The 20441-nt window shown below is 45.4% G+C and overlaps 1 protein-coding gene across 7 annotated transcripts in view; it reads left to right on the top strand.

Moving 5' to 3' along the window:
• Positions 1 to 20441, top strand: part of LOC144822453 (uncharacterized) — a 1018233-nt gene that overhangs the window by 633898 nt on the left and 363894 nt on the right. The gene's annotated exons all lie outside the window — the stretch shown is intronic.

The raw sequence follows: 20441 nt of genomic DNA, 5'->3' as shown, positions 1-20441 counted from the left end.
TGTGCCGGTGGTGGACTATTTGTCTGAAGACTGTGGAAAGTCGAAAAACTAGAATGCTCAAACAAGACAGAGACCCCTTGTTTGAAGCAAGAAGTAGAAGAGGTCTTTTCAGCGGTGGCCAATACTGTTCAAACATCTGTGGCCCACATGAATGTATGTGTTACATTGGAGATGCCAGGAGGGAAGCCTATTTTGGTACATGCCTACTGGATTCAGGGGCTACGGGTAATTTCATTGACCAGCAGTATGCACATGAATTGAGTATCCCCTGTATAAGGAAAGTGACTCCAGAACCAGTCAGAGTGGTATATGGAACTGCTTTAACATCAGGGCCAGTACGATTTCACACAGTGCTATTGCCCATGCAATTCGGTATGAACCATTTCGAGACCATACGGTTCGACCTCATTGATGCCCCAAATTTTAAACTAATCCTAGGAATGCCTTGGCTTACACTACATGACCCGCTTGTTAAATGGGCAGCTCGCACTGTCACCATGAATTCCTCTTTTTGTGCTCAACATTGCATACGGGAAAGAAAGCCTGAACATATCCATACAGACAGTGTTGCCAAGGTGTTAGCGGGTGCTTGTAGTTTCCCCAGTGTGTGCAGCATTTCTACATTACCACAGGAATATGCCATCTACAAACCTGTGCTTGACGAACAAGAAGCAAATAGGTTGCCTCCTCATAGGGAGTATGACTTGAAACCAGGTGCTAGTATTCCCTGAAGCCACATTTACGCATTAACGGAGTCAGAAACCCTCTACTTGCAACAATACTTGAAGAAGTTGCTATCATCCGGCTTCATTCGTCCTTCTACCTCCCCTGCCTCGTCGCCTTTGTTCTTTATACCAAAACGGGAAGGAGGTCTTAGAACATGCATCGATTACAGGGCAATCAATATGGTGACAAAGAAAAACAGATATCCTCTGCCCTTGATTCCTGTTTTGTTGGACCAGCTAAAGGGATCCACTATGTTTACAAAATTGGATCTGAGAGGAGCATACCATCTGGTACGAATGCGGCAGGGGTATGAATGGAAGACGGCCTTTCGTACCAAGTTTGGGCTGAATGAATATCAAGTAATGACCATTGGTCTACGTAACGCCCCCGCCGCATTTCAATACTTCATGGATGAAGTATTGAGAGGTTTGTTGGATGTGTCTTGCATCGTCTATATCAAAGATATTTTAATCCATTCCGCTTCCATGGAAGATCATGTTCATCATGTTGCAGCAGTGCTGGAACGTTTGCAAAGGTATTCTCTTTATGGGAAGCTTGAAAAATGCCTTTTTCATTCCACGGAAGTTGAATTTTTGGGATATATCATCGGACCCGGTGGAATTTGTATGGACAGAAAGAAGACCGAAGCCATCACTAGATGGGAATCTCCCTCAAGTGTGACGAAGTTACAGAATTTCCTTGGCATCGCCAATTTTTATAGAAGATTCATCAGGGACTTCTCTAAAATCATCCAACCCATGACACACCTTCTCAGAAAAGGAGCCATCTTTCTTTGGAATGAGGCGGCCGAAAAGGCATTTCAGGCATTAAAGACCTGCTTCACCAGCGCTCCGATCCTTAGACGTCCAGATGCCAGTCAACCTTTCATGATGGAAACAGACGCTTCCTACTATGCGGTGGGTGGAATCCTTTCCCAAAGGCATCCGGACACAGGACAACTCCATCCCGTTGCTTTTTATTCCAAGAAGTTATCTTCCTGCGAAGTTAATTATAGCATCACAGATAGAGAGTTGTTGGCCATAAAAAGGGCGTGTGAGGAGTGGAGGCACCATCTGATGGGAGCACGTCACACGGTTGAAATATACACCAATCATCGGAACTTACTCTTTTTGAAAAGTGCCAGAGCCCTAACACCTCGCCAACTTCGTTGGTCCCTGTTTTTTGCGGATTATGATTTTGTTATCAAATATCGACCTGGTCCACAAAATGGGAAGGCAGAGGCAATGTCCAGACCTCAAATTGTGCAAGACATTGGAGCAGATAGAGAAGAAGATCCCCCATTATTCTACAAAATGCTTTGTTTCCAACAAAAGTAATGGCTATGACAACCTCGGCCTTGTTTTTAGACGATGTGCGAAAACAAATCAAAGACTTGGATGTACATGAGTGGGTTCTTAAAGATCCGCAACATTGTTCTGCACATAACGAACTACTGTTTCATGATAAGCGTTTGTATGTTCCTACAGTGGACTCATGATACATCTCTGGCTGGACACTTGGGGAGACAAAAAACAGTACAAAACATGAGGAGATATTTCTGGTGGGAATCCTTAAAAGCAGATACCGAGGAATATGTTATGAACAGTGCTATATGTGCTCAAGTGAAGGGTATCCATCAGCGACCTAGCGGATTACTCAGATCTATACCAGTGCCCCCAACACCATGGCATACTGTATCTATCGATTTCATCGTAGAGATGCCTCTGAGCCTAGGTTACAGCACTATTCTTGTGGTTATAGACCATTTAACCAAGATGGGACATTTTATTGCACTAGCTAAGTTACCCACATCCAATGAATTAGCTATAACCTTTCTTCAAAACATAGTCAGACTGCATGGACCTCCTTCAGTCATCATCACTGACAGAGGCACCCAATTCACATCTAAGTTCTGGACGGCACTTTGTGATGTCATGAAAATCGATGCCAAGTTGTCTACAAGCTACCATCCCCAAACGGATGGCAAAACCGAAAGGTTGAATCAGACCTTGGAACAATATTTGCAATGCTTTACCCTAAAACATGGAGCCGAATGGAGAACTCTATTATGGACCGCAGAATTCGCGTATAATAATGCAGAACATTCTTCTCTGGGTTGCTCTCCTTTTTTTTGCCTCCACGGTTATCATCCTAATATGATGCCCTTTGAACAGCCTGTTGCATCTACACATCCCACCATACAAGAACACGATGCACATCTCAAATCAGTTCTTTTGAATGCTTAGACACATCTAGAATCCTCTAGAGCTAGGGATAAACTGTATGCAGACCAGAAAAGAACTCCAGAACCTACATATAAGGTGGGGGACAAGGTGTGGTTAAACACAAAATATTTGACATTCAAGGGTACTACACGTTTGCAACCCAAGGATGTGGAGCCCTATACTATTCTTAGTGTTATCAACCCTGTGGCCATGAAGCTCGTTCTGCCGGCCTCCTGAAATATTCACCCTGTGTTTCATGTGTCTCTGCTGAAACCTTGTCTCCCTGGTGCTAGGGTGCCCATAAAACCATTGCCGGTGGAAGTAGAGGGGGAGGAGGAGTATGAGGTACAGGATATTCTGGATTCTAAACATGTTAGGGGGCGGCTACACTATTTGATCGCCTGGAAGGGGTATGGCCCGGAGGATCGATCCTGAGAACCTAGAAGTAACCTCCGTTGCCCGGGTCTGTTACGGCGTTTCCACTCCTGGTTTCCCTCTAAACCTGGTGGACCGCTGAGACGTCGGTCCTGGAGAGGGGATTCTGTCACAATTCAGGGCAGAGCAGGCTCCAAATAGTGTGAGAATGAAATAGGGGGTGAATGCACTACATCTCCCAGAAAGCAGAGAGGGAGGATGTAGTCCTTTCTTTCTTTCTCCCTTTCTGTCTTCTTAATCTCCTTTAGCCAAGGAAAGGGTGCTTGTCACCTATTTTCCTGAACTGGCTTCCAGAGATATTTCCTTCTTGGAGACGCAGTAACTGTAGATACGCCCGTGAACGGGCTGCCGCCATCGTAACTTTTCTAGCGCTGAGCCACGCTGCAACGCCGGGGAACCATCATGCCTGGGGGCGCTTTCAATGGAAAGACACCTGTAAGCTTGTTGCCGCCATCGTAACGTCTACAGTGCTGAGCTGCGCTGCAACGCCGGAGAACCTTTGCGCTTGGGGGCGCTTTCAAGAGAGAGGCGCCCGTGAGTTTGTTTCTGCCCGAGTTTATTTATTCGGCGCTGAGACACCGCGACAAGTCACTTGAACCTTCGTGCCTTGGGCATTGTTGATTTATTATTTTCCATAGACGCCAGGTGCGTCTAGAATGTTTTTTTTTGTACATTGGGCAATTAACATTTAGAAAACGGAATCTTGCCTAAACCTGGATACAAGGCTACTATAGAGAAGGCTTATCCGTTTCTACGTTCTTGCTAGTACTTGGAACACTATTTAGCGCAGGCGCGCATTGAGTGTTGTTTATTTGGCTTTCTACTTCATCTCTTAAGTTCTACTAGCCCCCATGAGCTGTTGAGGGCTCGGATTAGTTCACGGACTGTGTGGATACTTTCCTAAGGAATTCTACTGTACCAGAGGTCGGCCTGGTATCAGATAAGTACTCTGTTCACCACTTGTACACCTATATTGAAGGCCTTGGTATGGTGACACTACATTATCACTGAGGACAGTGATTAGAAACTCTTGATTTTCCTTTTTCTTTATTTTTTCCTTTTGTGCTTTTGTGAAGAAGTATGTACAGCAGCTTGTAACTGTAAGTGTATATCAACACACATATCATTGATAGAAACTGAAGATCTTGAGTGCATTTTAAGTGTGTTTGGTTCTTTCCTTATACAGGAAGCATTGAGACACCAGAGGGTGGCACCACAACCTATCTGTTCTTCAGTTCTTGTCTGCATTTATTTGACTGCTGCAACTTTATTGTTTCTTTTGTCCCTTTTTTCCCCTTTCCCGACTGTGGTGATATCTGGTGAGTGTTCCTATTACTCACAGGTGGTACCATATAGGGGAAGAGGAGATCTAGCATCCTCATCGCTCCTGCTGTATCCGGCTTCTCAGGTTAGTGATAACCTCACTTGTGACAATGGACTACCTTTAAGGTCCCTCCCATGAGTGGACCTGGGAAGGGGGTGGTTACACCCCTTTCCCCTTGTCCAGTTTCGCACCAGAGCTGGGAAGAGTGCCCCAGCAACCGGTTTGAACTGGGAAATGCATGGAGAACCTTGTGTGCCCCAGGCAGTGTCTGGAAAGCATTAACTGAATGCAGCCCTCTCTGCCCCAATACACTAAAGCCTGTCTGGGGAGGTGCCAGCACCTCCTGGACAGGAAACCTATTGTCCAGGCCTCCCCTTCCGGAGTTTCGTCCAGCAGCAGGAGGGCAGACTCGTGTCTGTGGCAGCAGCATCCATTTTGTGATGCTGAGGCTCTGTTTAACTTTAACCGGGTAAACCTGTAACTACATGTCTTCTCCCTCTATAAGGGTGGAATGCTACCCCTGCCGCCTGAACTGGCGGGGTGGGGGGGGTAGTATTCCAAAGTGTTTGACACCTTACACAACATGTTTTGATAAAGCCAAGCCAAAGTTAGCTTTAACCGTGAGGATTATAATGCACTTAAGAGTATATGGTATGGCTATATCATAGAACAAGCTATAAGGAGATGGTTCCGAAAGCTGCAGAGGGGCTCAGCTCATGCTAGGGCACCCTCTCACATAAAACCAAGCACTCTGCCTCCAGGATTGTTAAGGGCTTCCATAGGAGTGACTTAGGTGTATATGCGTCTATATGTATATATAGATATAGGTATACTATATCTAAGTAAGGGGTGATTACACCACCTTACCCAGGCTGTGTGAACTGACCTGTGTTGTCAGTTTGGAAGGCAAACCAGGGGTGGCATAATACATGCTGCAGCCCCTGGTAGGCCTAGGGTGCACCTATGTCCTGGGTACCTTTGGTACACTATACAGGGGCTCACAAGGGTGACCCAGTAACCAATCTGGTATGTACCTAAAGTACATGGTATCTATTTAGAGAAAGAACAGCTAGGCTGTGGCCCTGATTAGCAGCACCAAAGCCAGACTAAAGCCGAAAAACCAGAGAATCACCGCAAAAAGTGGGGGTAACCATAGGAAGCAGACCCTACTCTCCTACAATGAACACATTAAACGTTTTCCACTCTACACATTAACTAAGTATTGCAGTCCCTTCAGGAATGCTGCGCTTCCCCAACTAAAGAAAACAATGCTGTACAAAGAAAGATGAGAAAAGGATAGTAGCGCTTCACTGGTAAACTTTGTAAAGTAGCGCTAAAGTGTGTGAGTGTGAATAAAATCAATCTGGCCACTTTGCGACCACAACGTCTTGCTTTAATCCAAGAGAGAAAAGACAGGCAAGAGACCCCAGTGAGGGAGGTCACCAGGTGTGGAAGGGAGTAGAGAGGAGGCATAGGAAAGAGGCATTTAAATACCCGAGGGTTAGAAGTAAGCTTAGCTGTATGCGCCAAATAAGTGTGACTCTAGCGTAAAGCAACAAGGGATACCATAGAGAGGCTGAGGTGCAAATAAGGGAATCTGGTCCAAACAAAATGGTGTTCAACAATGCACAGAAGAAACGCCACCTGCCAGCACAAGGGGCATTGCTGGCACAGACCTGCTCTGAGACCACACCAGAGATGAATCTAGCGGCTCTGATTTGTACCCGAGCGCTTATGGACAACACTCTCTTCAAATTAGGAAAAGAGAAACGCAGAGAAGAAGCCGCCGGTGGAATATCTCCACCATACTAGGGATTTCACTGCATCTGCAATTTACATTGAACTGGTACTATTATGCAATAATAATCGGTGATCTATAATGTGTGAACACTTCTGCAGATTCTCTTTTTAAATTATTTTTTTATTGCATTTCAATAGGAAGTACATCAATCTGTAAACGCAATCCCCCTCAAAGACCCCCCTCCTCCCCCATCTGACTCTGCCGATAACCGTCGTATATCCAGCTTGATAACGCTAGTTTGATCATTAGAATACACAGCCATTTAGCCAACAACCCATAAAAGGGGCAGGCGGCGTTTCACCAATTCATTTATCTTATGGTTAGTAAAAGACTCCGTGACAGGTGCGTAACCACGATTCAGAAAAGGGGGTGGTGATGAACAGAGTGCCTGAATTAAGCAGACCACTCTTACCCAGTCCAAAGATCAGGGCTTGATCCATCACCGTTTTTTAGCTCACTGCACCATCCCAGCTCAGAACTTGGCTATATGCAAATTAGTCTGTTCCTGTCCCAGTGCATGATGGGAACAGGGCAAACCAAACTACCAAGCCAATTCTTATACTGGGAAGGAAACAAGCTTCCGGGGACCGGTTTCTGCCATTTCAGGCGTCGTCGGCCCGGCTTGCTTGAATCCTGATGGTGCAATGAGCAAAGTGCGGAAGCACAGCATAAAAGTAACTGTAAGATCTGTCCCAGTCCCTCCAGCCAGCACATCACTCCGCACCCTGTGATGTTGTGGGTGCGTCGGTATCTCTCTTTTGTTCGTCAAGTATGTGTGGTATAAGCTCCAGAAATTTTTGGGCCTGCTGGTGGGGGGCTGTAGTTCGCTATAGTTTTCGGATTGAGTACAGCAATAGAGCATGTTGTGCGCTCAGCGTTTTAGCGTTGGCAGTGGGCCTCTCATCCAGCAGCAAGCCAGCACTCGGCGGGCCATCAGAAGGCCCATGTCAACCAGTCTCCTAACTGCTCTGGGTAACTTCTTAGTGTAACCTAATATAGCCAGTATGGGATCCGGAGCAATCTCAACCTCCGTCAGTTCACTTATTTCGGCAAAGATTTTCTCCCAGAAGCCCCAGACACCCGGGCATTGCCAAGCAAGGTGTAAAAAATCCGCCTCAGGGGCACTGCACCTCTCACAGCCCGCCGAGTCCCGCAATCCATATTTGCAGAGTCGTGTGAGGGTGTAGTACACTCAGTTTAAGAACTTGAAGTGGACTAGTCTATGTCTGCCATTTAGTGAGACCTTCTTTGTGACTGTGCAGCAGTAGCGCCATGTTTCATCGTCTAGTACCAGGTCTGTATCGGTCTGCCACGCCAGTCGTGCTTTGGTGTATGGGTACAGTGTAGTCGTTTGTGTGAGCTTGTATAGACTAGACAGTAGTCCCCTGGGTGATGTGGTTTTGAGTACATATGTAAGCTCAGGGACCTCTGGGGGTTCCGCCATGTCCCCACCCAATAAGTCGCCCAAAGCGCTGCGCACCCTATGGAACTGAAAATGCGTCAGTAGCGGGGTCGTTTCGCTGGAACCCAGGACCTGCTCCCACGTCTTAACTACTCCGTCTGCAAACAAGTCTCCCGCTGTGTTTACGTTCAGGTTGTGCAGGGCTTCAATCACTCCCTTCTCCGTGAGCGGCGGGAGCCACCTAGCCCAGTCAACTGGCATCGCTGGTGAGTACAGCAATGCTCCTCCCTGCATCCGCAACAGGCTGTGCCATGCGTGATTGGTGGTCGTTAAAGAGTCAAGAATGCCTGTTCTGCGATCCGTCAACCGGAAAATAGTGTGCTGGAGTGTGTCCGGTTGTGCAAAGATGGTCTCCATGCGAACATGAGGTATGTTTCTGTCTCCGTGTAGCCAAGTTATGTTATGTTAAACTAGGTTTATATAGCGCACGGCTACTCTAAAAGAGTGTCCCGGCGCTTTCCACATGCAGCTCAATACAGAACAACATAACAATAAAAGCAAATACAGAAGACAGACAAAGCAGGACCCACCCTACAAAAACTAAAGATTAAAAAGCCACGTCTTCAAGTTCTTCCTAAACTGAAGCAGATTGGGGGTACTGCGTAACGCCAGTGGAAGAGTGTTCCATAACTGGGGGGCCTTACAACTGAAAGAACGGCCCCCAGTGCGGGCCTTCCTCACACGCGGGACCACAGCTGTGAAAAGAGATTCAGACCGTAGCGAACGGGTTGGGCGATAGAAGGCCAATCTACGCCTTAGGTACCCAGCCCCTGAGCCAAAAAGTGCTTTGTTGCGCAAATGTGACGCCTGCGCTGCTCTGTAGTATGCTTCCATGTCCGGGGCCCCCAGCCCGCCCAGTGTGTAAGGCATATTAAGTGTCGTCCATCGGACGCGTGGCTGACCGCCCGCCCAAGCTAGCTTTGTCATCTGTTGTTGTAGTCGTGCAAAAAATGATTTGGGGAGGACAATTGGTAAGGTAAGGAACAGGAACAAGAACCTTAGGAGCACAACCATTTTCATTAAAGATATGCGTCCCATCAGGGACAGAGGGAGTTTGCTCCATTGCACCACGTCGTCTTCCAACTTACTGACCGCAGTGCCATAGTTGGCTCTAAAGAGGACTTCCGAGTCTGTATGCAGATGTATCCCCAGATATCGGACCGTATCTGTGGTCCATTGGAGAGGGTATTCCATTTGTGCTTGTTGCGTGAGCGGTGTAAGTGGAAAGGCGAGCAATTTGGTCCAGTTGACCCTTAGACCTGAGAGCGCCTCAAAGCGCACCACCTCCCTAAGTACCGATGATAAGTTGTTATCTGGGTCGCGGATGTACAGCAAGGTGTTGTCCGTTTACATCGAAACTATAATCCTGTAGCCCGGGAAGCCTATCCCTTCGTTTCCGTGGTATTCCCGCAGAGCGCAGGCTAGCGGTTCCGCCACCAGGGCATATAGGAGTGGCGAGAGGGGAAACCCCTGTCTGGTCCCTCTGCTAATAGGAAAGGGATCCGTGACCAGGTCCCCTATACGGAGCCTCGCACTCGGTCCATGGTACAGCGCCCCCAACATTTGTAGAAAGGGCTGTCCCAAGCCCATACGTTGCAGTACCATACGCATGAATGGCCACTCTACAGAATCAAAGGCTTTCTCCATATCGAGGAAGACGGCCAGTGCCTTTCTATCTGGTCTGACATGTTGGATCACTCCCAAGACTTTGTAGAAGCCCGCCGTTAGGCCGTCAGCTCCCGGTGCGCTGCCTGATTTCATACTGGCTAGCGCATCTAGAATCTCGTCCTTCTCTATTGGTTGCATGAGAAATTCCCTGTGAGGGGATGTCTATGTGACTTAGTCAACAATTTCCTCTTCCATATCGTCGACCTTCGAGGAATACAAATCCGAGTAGTAAGTTTTGAAAGTCTCAGCTATTTCTCTCTCATCTGTGGTAGGTAGTCCCGCAGCGGTGTGTACCATAGGAATGTGATGGCGCGGCCGCACCCCCTTCATAAGGTTGGCCAGCACTGCCCTCGGCCGCTCCCCCTCCCCATACACCCGAGCCGTGGAGTATTTGCTCATGTGTTGGATCTTCCTGTCCGCCTCCTCGTGGAACTCCGCCAGTAGTGTCTTAATTTCTGCGCTCACTGCGTCATCTGCAAAGAGACGCTGTCTGCGCTCCAATTCTCCTAGTTTTTTTTCAAGGTCCGCCAATCTCTTCCTGATTGCTTTAAGTATGCCCAAGTGCTTTGACATCGCTACTCCTCTGATATAAACCTTAAAGGCCTCCCAAACTACTTGGAAGCTCTCAACTGAGCCTATATTTTTTTCAAAAAACATGTCTATGGCCTCAGCCAGCTCTCCCCTAAACTCTGGGTCCAGTAGCGAGTTAGGTGGGAACCTCCATGTAAATGGCGGTATGAGTTTGCCTGGGATGCGAATTTCCATAAGAACGGGTGAGTGATCAGACAGGGTTCTAGGCAAAAACTTCTGCAGATTCTTAGCTCTATCAATACCAGTCTTCCAAATCACTCCAGTTTAGTGGTGCACGAGGAGTCTGTGATAATGCAGCAGGTAGGGAGAGAGTGGTCCAGAGCCTGAACTGCCTCACTGACATCTTTCCCACTGTACGGCCATGGCAGATGAGTCACTACATCCACATGCACCTGTCACAGCTAGCTGCAATCACTTTATAAACAGCTGGCTGTGGGGTCACACACCATCCCCTGTCCAGCAGTACGAAACACAAAAGGGGGAGAAAAAGGAGTGACTTCCACTTGCAAAGCGAGTACAGCCCCAGTATAGACTCGTGATAATTCAATCAATTCAAGTAGAAGGGACCTGGTGATATCTTTAACAGAAAATAGTCTCCCTTTCTGAAATTCAGGCCTACCCCTTATACATTAGATACAGTATTCTTTATACAGCAGTAATACTCGTTCGTTGTCATAGTGTAGCCACATCTGTGAAACCAGTATGGGGGATCACGGTGGGGTAAAAACCTATTCTGGGGGGTTTGTTGACGTTTTGACCCTGGCGCAAAAGAGGTTAGTTAGATCCTCTGCTACGGGTCTTCATCAGGACGGGGAACGGGGGTATCAAAACGTTTAGTGTGGTAAGTATTCAGTAGAAAACTTCATGGTTGTATTAATCTTATCAAGTGTGGTCACTCTGACAGGGAGGCTGATGGACGTGATGCGCTGGGCGCACAGACTGAGATATCGCTATTAAGAATCAATATCCTTTTGAAACTTGCCCAGACGACTACGCGCAGCTTTCTAAGGAGGCGGTGTTGAGTACAACGATGATTTGATAAGATTAATACAACCATGAAGTTTTCTACTGAATACTTACCACACTAAACGTTTTGATTCCCCTGTTCCCCGTCCTGATGAAGACCCGTAGCAGAGGATCTAACTAACCCCTTTTGCGCCAGGGTCGAAACGTCTATATGCATCTATTTATACTAAATGATATGTTTGAATAAGAATTGTCTAGGAGCACTGTTTTCTTTACCGATCGATACCCAGGTCCTTTGATGTATACTGGGTCACCCCATTGATTATAATGGGCGAAAACTTCACCACCGGGATCACCGACTGCGCCGACAGTGTCACCCCCACTCAGCCAGACCAAGCAAACAGGCCAGATGGTACACCATGGAGCAGAGAACCATGAAATGCAACTGCAAGCGACTAGAAAGAAAATGGTGCACCAGCAAAGTTTTCACAGAAAGAGCCACCTTTAAGACAGCCTCAACACTACAACCAGCTCCTACAGGAGACAAAAAAAGAACGCCCTGGAGGACCACATCTCAGCCAGCTCCAACTACAGAAAATAACTCTTCAACATCTTCAGAGAGTTATCTAGTCTCTCGGCCACAAAAAACACCATCAACCCTTCCCAGGAACTCTGCGACACCCTGACAAACTCCTTCTGTGACAAGAACCATCTACAAGAGCTTTGAACCACAGTGCACCCCCTCTGCCCTTTTTGGCCAACGCACTCCCACAGAAGCAAGCCACGATCTTCTACTAACTACCCGGAACCTGCTTACCACACAGAACACCACCGCCGTTGCGCGCAGGGCGTGGAAGGTGAGAGCTCAGGCACTTCCGGGGGCGGTCAGCGCTCTAGGCTCTGCAGCAGAGGATAAAGGGAGCAGAGGAGAGCAGTCGCGTGTGGTAAGTGGGCGGTGGTAGAGCCCACAAGCAGCTGCTACGATCTTTACCTTCAGACTGGTGTTTTTTTAAATGAATCTGCTAACAGGGCATTTGTTTTAAATTGCGCATTATTTTTAGTGTGGACTTCTTACATGGGTGCTAGAGGCTGCCAGTGGGAGGGGGGGCTGACATTCCGCTCTGGGGGCCTCGCTCGACTGTTCCTTCCTTCCCGCCTCGGTCCGATGCGGCGAACAGCGCCGTTGCGCGGAGGGCGTGGAAGGTGAGAGCTCAGCCACTTCCGGGGGCAGTCAGCGCTCTAGGCTCTACAGCAGAGGATAAAGGGCACGTGCATGATCGGCCGCGCAGCGGGCACGCCGGCGGCGTGCCGAAGGCGCACTAAAGGCAAGCCCGTCTGCGCCCGTCCGCGGCCGGTCGGGGGCCGGGGCCACAACCCCTGGCCAAAATACGGCTAGAGTCCAGTGGAGCTTTAATCAACTCTATGAGCTCTTTCCCAAGATAGCCAGCGTGTGTTGCCATGGTATGAAGGCAGACCTTGGGACGAGTTGTGAACATTGCCCATTTAGCTACAGCATGGCAGGCAAGATACAGCAAAGGACAACAGGGCTCTCCTGTGGTCTGCTTAACTCTAGATCAATGTGTAAACACAAACTAGACAACTACGATCTACTCGTAGGCAAAAAGCTGGACCTCCTATTTGTTACGGAGACCTGGTTGGACTCCGATTCCGAGCCCGAAATTGTTGAGGCCTTCCCACGCGGTACATGATTGTTATGCTGGACAGGGCATCTGGTAGAGGTGGCGGGATAGCTATTGTGTTTAAACATCCGCTAAGCTGACAACTGGAAGCCATCACCATAGCGGACAGTGAGGCAGGCGCATTCACAATTAGGGTTAGCCCGCACCTTACTGTGAAAGGACTTTTGGTCTACAGACCTCCTGGCCCACATGCGTGTTGTGTTTCCAGCCTGTTGGAAGGTATAACGGAATCTGCCCTACGGAAAGATAATTTCCTTTTGTTGGGGGACCTTAATATGCACTTGAAGAATACCTTATATAGGGAGGCTGTAGATTTATGTCAGGAACTACAGTCACTGCAACTAGGCCTGAATTCCAAGGCCCCTACCCATCATCATGGTCACCTACTAGACCCAGTATTTGATAATTGGGGGGAAGTTGAAGTGAGAATTCTTATCCCTATCCCCTGGACTGATCATTTCTTTGTTCCCTTTTTAATAAAGGTCGCAGAACCCAGAGCCCCCGAGCAACCTGTGTTAAACCACCCATGCCGCAAATAGGTTGGCTTTTCTCGGTTGAAGTTTAATGAAGCCCTGACCAAAGGAGGGCAGCCGGGGGGTATCGATGTTGAAACAGCTTGTCCTAATCTAGAAAGACGCATAGTAGAAGCCCTATAGTGTAGCTCCTATATTCCCAATAGGCTCTGCGCATTGGAATAATATAAACAGCAGTGTAGACGTAGGACTGAGGTCGACTAGGTCTCTACTGACTCTATTAGACTTAATTAGTTTTGCCAGCTAGCTCAGAGGTCACTAGAAACTTTCTCGAATAAACAAGGAGGAGTTTAACTTCCCTGGATAGACAAGAAGGGATTAGCTTCTGACAACCATATAACATGACAACTTTGCTCCCTCAGAATAAAGAGTGTATCTCTAGAGTCGTGTGAAAACAATAGACAGCTATTTTACTCAGTCAATCGTGCATACTTAGTTTCACCAGAGTGCAGAGAAATAGAGAGACGGGCGTTTTCAATAAAAGGTGTTATTTATTGAGCAGTCTTCTTTCTCATGCAAGAGAAATGAATTGCCACAATTGCAATACTTAACATAAAGTAAAGTGCGTACAGTAAAAGGAGTATTATGAAATAATACTGTAAAAGCATTGATATGGTTTCTTAGCCATATGATACTTTAAAACGGATAAAATATATACATACATAAATACATTGACTAACGTACTCAACTGGTGCTTCTAGTCTACGCCTACCCCGCTGTACCTGACCTAAGCCTAATACGTGGGAAGGAGTAAGTAAGTAGCAGTTTAAGTTAAGTTGGTTTTGCCAAGGATCTGAATCAAGAATTCTCTTAAGGGTTTAGTCAGCTCCGTACCTTGGTAATAGAATGTAGGAGGTCTGGTATCTCTCTCTCAGGACTCGATATCCCAGCAACCCACAAGGGCGGCTGGAAACACCGGAGCTGGATTTTCTCGGCTGGATAAAAAGACAGCGTCTTTCTTAGTGCTTCAAAAGGGAGGGGCGGCGTCCGTGGGCTCTCGCATCAGCTGGGCTCTCGGGCAAGTAGATAGCAGCTCTGCTCCAAACCAGCGTGTGTTTGCTTAAGGCAACTGTTGGTATATTTATACCTGAAAGGTGCCGGGTTTGACGTAAGGTTGGACATAGGACGTCAATAAAAGATGTCACTAAGTACTGGCCGTTCCTTCAGTGCTCGCAGGAGTTCTAGGACAAATCAAAACAAAAGCATGGGGAATTCCCAGGTTGCTGGAGGTTTGGTTTGTTTAAAGAACGCGTTGTACTTTCTAGGAGTCTAGGGGAGTAGCCTTGCCGTATTTGGACTGCATGGGCTATTACTAAATATGGATATGATTCTTATGCCTTTATAAGGTTATTATTTATTATAGCCATATAAGGGCATAAATCGGGAATATCGAATTAGGGTCCTAGATAGAAACACAACACCCACTCCACTAATTAATGTCCATCATTACTAAAAACTAAGCAATATTAAACATAACGATGCATGTGTGTTTAACAACCCACCCCAAAATACATAAATCGCATTTGAAATGGTATATGGTAAATATACGAAAATGAGTATTGGTACTGTACGGTTTTCAAGCAGTATTATAATTCAGTTAAATGCATATATTTATCAGCTGAATGAACTGCAAAGATTACACATGAAATGGCTCTGACTACAGAAAAGAAGGTCGAGACCATTCCATCACATATTTATACAAATGCTGTACATGTGCTAGAGGCTGAGGTAAAATATTGTCTCTAGAGTTCCTAAAATAGAAGCTCTGTTCTCTAAGAATAGTTCTACTTTAAGCAGAGTACTGTGTGCCAGAAAAAGGCTAAATATTTTGGAAGTGAAAAAAAATAATTTCGCTCACAAGGGAAAAAATAGTTCCAATTGTTTTCAGTTGCTGTGTTTATCAAAAACTGAAGGCCGAATTCAGAGTTCAGGGAACGCTGTGTGCTCGCTGTTTTAAAAAGTTATTCTTTTTGTTCAGGGGAGAACATCATTTCAGACAGGCTTGCAAAAAATTGGTCTACGACATCAGGTGAAAGTTCGACCAAGTTCGAAAATGCTGAGATTGTGCATACGTGAGAATGATTGCTATCATCGATATCAGGATCAGCAATGCTCACAGAAGGTTGTATCTGTTTGGTGCTGCTTTCCTCTCGTACTTCACCGCCACCTACTCGTAGTGGTGAAGTCTCAATGAATGCCGTCATCAGAATAGGTAGCCGCTGGGGACAACACGATGCATGAGTCGTTACCGGACCTAGCAAGGTATCTGTATCCATTGGTACTGCTGATGGTAGTGTAAGACAGATGTCCAACACGCATTCTTCTCCGCATAGCAGACATCGAAGCACAGGTTAGATGCAATCTTGCCAAATCGGTCCGAATGAAAGAAACCAGGTTGCACTTAGATCTCTTAGCCGGGCTAAACCGAGGACTTTAGTGATGCGGTCCTGGTAGCGTATAGCTAGGATTGTTTCTCCCATCGTTGCTGGAGTTTTATCCGTGGCTTGGCTTGCCATATCTGAGCAGAAGGATCAAAAATAAAATTCCTGCTACGAGGCCCAAAAGTAGAGGCAGGCCGCCGAAGACAGAATGGACAAAATTCGGAAAGATGCCCAGAACTGTTTCAAAGGGTGTTAACAGTCCCGAAAAAATGTCTTAAATACATGTGCGATGCCACTGGTATCCAACATGTTTAAAATTTGGCTTAACATTTCTACGAAATGTACGGGGCAATTTGTTGATAATAGGGAATGTATCTCTGCTGCTGTCCTTGCAACTTGCAGATCATACGTCTCTTTGGACGAGATTAAAGGCACAGTTGTCTGTAAAAGAATAGACTTCATTCTGCTTAAAGTATCAATTCGAATAGAAGAGATATTCAAACGAGGCCATATTGCCGCCTCCATGTCTGGATTGCTGTTTGGATACAATACTTGCATACAGCAAGTGACCATGGAACTAACGCTCACGAGATAGGCTTTTCCTGGCACCATGCCACAACAGCTGTGGTCACTTATTAGAACATAACTGCAGTTGGAAATTTGTCTGAAAAATGGCTCTATCTGAGTTGTAGGAGTGCCGTGCAGGTGACATGAAAGGTTATTCGAAGAACCTTCGCAGGCTCCATGCAGGTTAATACCTTGACACAGGAGTGTACCACTTAGTGATTTTTTACAATTGTTACCACTAAGGAATACCTCTTTTTTCTTTTCACTATAACATTTGTGTGTATAAGGTAATTTCCATCTTGACTTGATGTATCCTTTACCCAACCTTTCATACTGGCCCGCTGGTATATACTCTTGGCAATATTTAAACTGGAAAGTTGTTAACGTAATTGTAATAATTCCGTGTATTATCCATTCAATGACAGGTCTTTCTGACATTGTTAATGGTAATCTCTCAAGTTTTTCAATGCTCAGAATAGTATAGTCTGCTCCTTTTTGTGCCAAACTGATTTGTTTATCAGTAAGGTTAAAGATAGAGAATAATGACGTTACGTTGATTAAACGCCATGGCACGTAGCCTGAACGCAGATTTTGCAACGTCCAGCCAAGCTGTACAATAGAACGTAATTGGGACTGACCATGTTGTAACATTAGTAAGTCCTGCTCTATTATATCAATAGCAGATGATATGATACTGTCCAGTGAATATATTCTGGAGGACAGATTTGTTAACCCATTGTCCACAACAGAAAGTGATTTTACCAAATGAATACGATCAATTTCTCGTATTTTTTCTGCTGTTTCAATTTGTGTTTCTTTCCTAGCCTCGTTGTATGCAGCGTATATACCGGCCGCTATGAAACGTTTTTCACGCTGTTTGCGTGGTCCCAGTATGAAATCACGCAAGTCAGCACCGTCTTTAAGTAAAGTCAAGTGTTACTTAATTTCAGCCAGTGTGGATTTCTGTAGCCATTCGAGGCATAGTTTCCCTACACTGTATGTTGTAACTATCCCTGGATGTTGTCTCTGGGAATATCCAGGGTCTGGCCTGGTCTGTTTAAACCCCTGTATTTTGTTCAGGAATCTATCTTGACAGTTATTTGTGTCTGTGGGCCAGATCAACCATTTTTTCCAATCAGGATGTGTTCTGTTTTGGTGTAAAATATGGGATACGTCTATCTCCACATCTGTAGTGCTATTACTATCAGGTATGGGCTTTGGAATAGACGGTTTGTTTAAGTCTTTAATTTTGACTAGGCCAAGACAGGTTGTCTGTTGAATGGTGTCATTCAAGAATATTATTTGTTCTGGGATCATGCAGGCTCTAAATAATGCTTCTAGGCCTTGGACCTGCCATTATTTTGTACCCCAGATGGTTTTTGTTTCAATGTTGTTTTTTCCAAAATTCAAAACCAAATGTAGTAATTTTTTCATAAAATGTTTCAGAATAAATCAATTTAGTATTTGTCAACATTGTTTTCATTCCTGTCTTATTTAACATTTTAAAATAAAACGTTTCTGCATCACTTGTGTTAAACCCTGAGAAGTATGGGAATTTCTCATAAAATGTTTTCGAGCTGCCTTTAGGCGGTGTTGCACAATGTTCACATTGGTTATAATTAAAAACATTTCTAGGCTGTGCAGATTTATGCAAATAGTGATGACCAAAATGATTATAACAATATAACTCTTCATAATTTGATGAACCCTGTAAATAATCATATTCTGTAAATTTTGCTGACATTACTAAATCTGACATCATATTATTAAAATTTTCAAAGTCCCAATCATCAGAGAAAGTACTTGGTTTTACAAAGTCACTTAATGAAACCTTGAACTGGTGTGGATATTTCAAGAGCTCAATCAGGCCATACATTTCATAATCCGTTTTGTCCCATGCTACCCCACCGGGTATTGGATTGGCTGTGATGTTCACTGATGATACTTCTCTTTTCTCGACGTGAGATGACTTGTGAGGCTTTAGGACCAAGTTGATGTTCTGACTTGCTGTGTCCATTGTACTGTATGTTCTATCAATGAATTTTCCCAAACAAAGAACCATGATGAGCCAAAGCAGGAGGAAAAGTACACCTAACACAATCCAAAATTCAATCCATGGAGAAATCAGATAGGTTTCTTTGAGTTGATGAAAGAGTTCAGTTACTTTGTCTTTGAAAGTTTTTGTTGCTGGCGTTTCTTCATGTTCACTTGGATCATCAGAAACGTCATCGAAATTGATGAAGTAGCCAGATGCAGTTCTGTCAATTGTTGGAATTGCTTCCGGATTTTCATTTGCTTTTGGATTTTTCTTTGTTTCACTAGCATAGTCTGAGGCTACATCGTTGTAGACTGGTGTTTCTTGACGAACTGTTGCAATTTGGGTTTCAAGAGACACAAGTTCCATGGCTTTGTTGCATAGTCCTTTTTTATTCACTGCAGGTTTATCAAATGTGATTAGTCTCTCAGTTTGAACCTCTTGGATTGTAGCAAATTTTGGTATTCTGCTATTTCTTGGGAGTCCACTGGGCCTACTACTTATTATTGGCCACATGATTGTGGTTTTACCAGGTCGATGGATACAACTCGGTTCTCCTTTTTACCAGCAAGGGGCTGTAGTACAACTGATCTTGTTTCGCTGAGAGCTAAGACAGGTACTGCTTTTCTGTAACAAGGCCCAAATTCCTTCTTAACCGCGATCTTCTCTCTGACCAGATCCCCAATCTTTGGAATCCAGACAGGTCTTGCTGGGACAGGTGGTTTTTCTTCAGTGGCTGATGGTTGTTGTTTTAACTTTATGTTACTCAGGTTTCTTCTTGTTTCATTCAAGTCCTGTAAAACAGCCAAATGGTCTTTGATATCAAAGCATTTTTCTTCTACCACTGAAGTGTGACTATCAAGATCCTGAATGTACATTCTAGTACCGAACAAGAGTTCGTACGGAGTGAGACCTTTCAGAGAATTTATTGGCAGATTATTAAGACTACGTTGGACACTTGTTAAATGTTTGACCCACCCATCACCCGAACCTAATACCCTCGCCGTTATAGATTGCTTTATGTCATGGTTTTTTCTTTCCACTACCGCATTTCCATCAGGATGGAATGGAGAAGAGTACCGCAATGCAATGCCCATGCTGGTCATGGCCTCTTTGTAAGCTCGAGAGCTAAACGCAGGACCCTGGTCCGAGTGTAGCATGCCAATTGCGTATATGCCGATAAAGACTCGCAAATCTTTTATAACAGTTCTGGCGTCAGCCGAGCGCTGGTGTCTGTATTTTAAGTGAATCTAGTCTTAAATATTATGGGGACGCATTTCTCCTGCTGGATTTCTGCATATAGATAGCATGATGCTTTCTAAAAAAGGGGTCCTGGCAATACTCCGGCCGGTTCACGACTGCGATCTCTGTTGCAGTTTGGACAGCTCTTCGCAAATTTGTAATGTTGAAGGCTCATCCCCGGCCACCAGTATTCTGATTGTAATTCTTTTAGAGATTCCACGATCTCTCGATGCTCTAGACCCAATCCCATGTGTGCGTCTGCTATTAAAAAGACTCTCCGGTTCGTGTTTGGAATTACTCTATCCCCCACTCCAGGGACTTGAGCAAAAGGAACGGAGTTTGCATCTATTATGTATGTATAATTGAGTGGATAGCCGAGAGGTAATGCTGCATAGTCGCCTTTAAATTAGGCTTTCACCGCTAGCATAGTTTCTCCGTCTATGTTTTTTTAGAACGCTTTTTTGTGGCTACGGAAGCCGGTAGGACCGCTTCCGCTGTGGCTCTGAGAGCCAATGAATTCCCTGCAACGTGAACACCATCACGTTGATGACTCAGTGTATGTATCACGTGAGTCTTTCGTAGTTCTTTCTGCAAAAGAACTACTTGTTCCCAGAGCTTTTTATGCTTTATTGTGCCACCTGTGTCATCTTTGTAACCGTTTTGAATGCAGGTCTGCATGTCATTATTGTAAGATTTGACGCAGAAATGCGAATCGCACACTATTAGTGTGGGGAATTCGCGATCTGCATTTTCAGGCGCCATCTTTAAAGATCTTATTTCAGCTC

Source organism: Lissotriton helveticus, chromosome 3_1 (genome assembly GCF_964261635.1).
Source record: "Lissotriton helveticus chromosome 3_1, aLisHel1.1, whole genome shotgun sequence".
Lineage (NCBI taxonomy): Eukaryota > Metazoa > Chordata > Amphibia > Caudata > Salamandridae > Lissotriton > Lissotriton helveticus.
This window is presented reverse-complemented; position numbering and strand designations above follow the sequence as displayed.